This window comes from Xenopus laevis, chromosome 2S (assembly GCF_017654675.1).
Source record: "Xenopus laevis strain J_2021 chromosome 2S, Xenopus_laevis_v10.1, whole genome shotgun sequence".
In the NCBI taxonomy this organism is placed as follows: domain Eukaryota; kingdom Metazoa; phylum Chordata; class Amphibia; order Anura; family Pipidae; genus Xenopus; species Xenopus laevis.
Window position 1 is genome coordinate 53479174 of NC_054374.1, and position 4553 is coordinate 53483726.

Genomic DNA, 4553 nt, shown 5'->3' on the forward strand with positions numbered 1-4553 from the left:
CCTGTTCTCAATTTATTCCCTTATATATATATATATATATATATATATATATAACCTGGACTTCCCACGGGTAATAACGCCAGCTGTCTCCTGGGGGTCGTAGAGGCTATAATTCCTACCAAATATGCTAGGATGTGATCACGTATTTCACTATTTTATGCAAAGAAAACAGTGACAATTAACTGCATGTTACACTTTGGGGCACATTTACTATTGGTCGAATATCGAGGGTTAATTAACCCTCGATATTCGACCATCAAAGTTAAATCCTTCCACTTCAAATATCGCAATTCGTTCGATCTATTTGGTCCAAATGCAAGTAAATGGGCGTCTGAATATTTTTGACGCGCAACAATTTTTTTTTGACGCACCGGATTTTTCGCCAGCTAAATGCTGCCGCAGTTTTGCTAATTAGTTAGTTTGCGACGAAATGTGGAAATTCGCTGCAAATTTTTGTCTGGCGAATTTATTCCCCCATCACTAACTTGAACTTTTCTATAGGCAGGGCCATCACAGTTCCAGACCCTGCTAACTTTTTGTCTTGGAACAATTTTGCAGTGTAATTTGGATTTTTCGCCATCATCTCCTGCCAATGTACTCAACTCCTTGTGCCAGATTTTCTGGTGTGAGGTGTAGACTTCACCAAGGCAAAGTAAGCCATGTTTGCCCTAGAGGGACCTGTACCTCTAGAGATAAGCAGGGAGCAGGAACCCCTTGAATGAGGCCAGCTAGAGACAGAATAAATAACTTTAATAGTACTCTCTATGAGAATAAGATAGTGAGGATAAATAGCAAGAACACCTTTGTGCTCCATCAAGGATTTTAGCAGGGAGTAGCTTCCCTAAGCTATAAGATTGCCTACAGTGAAAGGACTGTAGTGGATAGGGTGTCAGGTTTAGATTGTTCTCCCTGATTACTCCACTGTGTGGGATCCAGACCACTTTTGAGGTATTTCTGGCTGCAGGTGTGTTGTACTAGCTTGAATACATCAGCAGGAGGCCACATTCAGCTGTCTTAGATTTGCCTGTCCTAGCCTTTCATATATTATTTCTGCATATGCCTCTTTGGAATGTAAGTAACACTCTGGATCATTTTTCTCTGACAAATAAATTGTTTTTTTTGGTTTGCTGCAAGAACCTCCCGCCATCCTTTCTTTTACTTTTCAAGCACAGTAGCCTCAGAGAGTTGTAGTTCAACTACATACTTCTTTTTTACCTTCCACTAAGGGGCAGATTTATCAAATGTCGAGGTGAATTTTCGAATTCAAAATATTCGTATTTCAAGCTATTTTTTGTGTACTTCGACTAGGGAATAGTCCAAATTTGATTCAAATTTAAAAATTTGACTTCGACCATTCGCATCTAAAACCTGCCGAATTGCTGTTTTAGCCTATGAGGGAATTCCTAGAACCTATTTGGAGTCAATTGGTGTACTTTAAAATATCTAAATTTTTGGGGAAAAACTTTGAATCGAATTCAATCAAATGCACTGTTGATCCGAATTTGGCCGAATACGGACCTATTCATTCATTCATCACGGACCATACACTTCATTTCGGTTGGTTTTTTTGAATTCGATTTTCAAATTCGAAATTCGACTCTTCATAAATATGCCCCTTAGTGAAGGCCCTGCATTGTGTGTTAGAGTCAAGAGTAACGCTTGCTCTACTGGTTTAGCTGGACATGAACCATTTTTGTCTAAAATAGCCCAAAATAGCGTTACAAAACTTTCTTTTGTCCTCTCATTTTTAACTTCCTTTATCATACAGTAGCTGTATCCTAAAAAGCAGGAATGATAGTGGAGTTACAGTTTTAGTAACAGCTGTCATATTTACCTCTCTTGACAAAAGTCCTTAAAAAGAAACCCACAAAGGTCTTTCAGTGCACTGTGGGGAAATACCTGGGGTAGGATAGTGGGTGTAAGCTTAGATCTCTGACCTTCTGTTAGAACAATACCCAGAGGAACTAGTGACAAATATAGGAACAGCAGCTGATGAGAGTGGGATTTGTACATGCTTTTGATTTGTGCCACCTCAAAATTTGTCGGGACAGCTGAAAAGTATCCCATTAACTACTTAGAGATATATTTATAGAAGTTTTTAAAAGATGCATTGCCACTACAACACTATGGTACCTCAAGGGGGTTATTTACTAAACTCCAAATGCAAAAATCACGAAAAATTATTTTTTTTATAAAATCAGATTTTTACAAAACCACAAATTTTTCAGGAATTTATTAAACCGATAGGATGGAAGAGTCAGAATCTGAAAATCCGGCATCTCAGACCTACATATAAGGTTTCGGGCAATACCCAAGTTTTCGGGTGAAAATTACGAAAAAATCTGATGAAAAAGTCTGAAAAATCCTGTGTAGTTTGGAGTAGGCTCTATATCTCCTGTTGTTGCTAATATTCATTTTTCTAATTTTGCTAATATTCATTTTTGTTCCCTACCCATTAACCTTTTTCAAAAAGAGGTTATAAAATTAAAAATTAATAAAAGATGAATTGCCCTGGGACCCTACCTTGAAAAGAAATACCTTGCCTACCAGTGATGTTGCCTCTAAAATAGTTGTAGTCTGTTTACAGAAAACATATCCACTTGTTAAATACTGTATATGTGCAATATGCAGGATATGGGACTGAGAAATTTTTGAATTGGGCATTGTACTTTCATGTAAGCCATAGAAATATAAATAATTTACCACTAGATTCACCTACAGATTGCGAGCAAATATTTGCTAGCCTAACAAACAAATTGATTTCCTTATTAAGTTAGACACATATTGTGAGTGGAAGGAAAGCAACAACAGGATAATTGGTTAGTAGTATTCAAAGATAACCGGTCACCCCTGACTGCCAATGAGCTAATGAAAACGAGAACCCCCCTGGTTGAATTGGATTTAGGGTGATAATCTTTTTTTCCTTAAATATTACTAAATATTACTATTACTAAGGATTTCTGTTTCTATTCTTTATCTTCAAAATCTTTGGGCCACCACAAGGAAAATATGTCACAGTATGAAAAATTATGACTCCACATGCCAAGCCAGAATGTTAAGCACAGTGCTTTATACAATAACATTTTTATCTTTTATCAGCACCAGGACTGCCATCAGAAATTGCAGGGCCCCATACAACAACATTTCCTGGGCCCCCTGGGCTGCACCCACCTAGAGGTCCGCCCCCCCACCACACAGTAAAAAAACAAAAAAAATATTGGTGGCTACGGTTCCCACATGTTAATAAAAAATAAAAAGATATTGGTGGTCAGGGCCCCCCATAAAAAACATTTGTGGCCAGGACCCCCCCATTAAAAAATATTGGTGGCTAGGACCCCACAGAGCTAAAGAACAACAGTTTTTCTCTTCCCAAAATCCTTGTAAAAGAGCCAGGCCCGGATTTGTGGGAAGGCCACCTAGGCCCGGGCCTAGGGCGGCAGGATTTTAGGGGGGCGGCATGCTGCCCAACCACACCCACATTGGTTCAAAAACACTGGGGATGCACAGGAGATACAATCTCCATGAAAATTAGCATGAATAAAGGGGAGGAGACAGGGGCGACAAATGGCAGTGGGCCTAGGGGCGTCCGCTATGTAAATCCGGCCCTGAAAAGAGCTGTTTATGCAGTAGTATAACACTGCACTCCTAGCTCACGTTGAATAAGCATAGCTTTGCCTCGCCATAATCCTCTGCAATAAAGCATCACCAGTCTTTCTTTCAGAACCTGCAAAGAAGAGAATGGCTTCTCTCCCCACACTCCTCTAATACTACTGTACATCACTGTAATCAAAAAACATCATTTTCCTCCTCCCATGCTTTGTAATGGAACAGCTCTCCCTCCAACTGTTTATAATGGCTTTCATGTTCATGTTACACAACAGCACTATTTATATCACAAGACCCCTAAAATTAAACTGTAACAGCCTCATACCCTTGGAATGAAACATAACATCTTTACTCCCCAAGTATCCCCTATATTTTCAAGTCCTCCAGTCCTCTAAAGTGGATTCCTATTACTTTTTTCTTCATATCCTGCTATACAGTAAAATATGTTGCATATTTTACCCTGATCCCCTTGCTCCCCAGTAAGGTACAATATAGCACTTTTTTTAATACTTTTACAATTAGAAATTGATCAATGAGAATGAAACATTTTATTAACTAACCTTGGGGTGTGCGTTATTAAGGACTTACAATTCACAGAAACAGATTTCTATATACAGGCACCCCTTTATAACTATGAGGTGTATGTAATATGATTTCTGCTCTTGTCTGTACAAGGGATTAGAGTCATTCTGCATTCCTGTCCTATAATAGAAGTCAGGATTAAAATGACCAGCATTCTTATATCAGTATTATTGTTAGACAAGAACTAGCCCAAAAGACAGGTGCACTTTAGGCCTCCTCCCACTCTAATATCAGAACAAAGAGTTTTTTTCCTCTATGCCAGACCATCTGGTATTAAATGTGTTGGTGGGCGTGGTACTCTATTGTGATCAGAATCCTCGGTTAAAAATTGTTGCACAGTGAAGGCAGTTCAGTATTTGTGCACT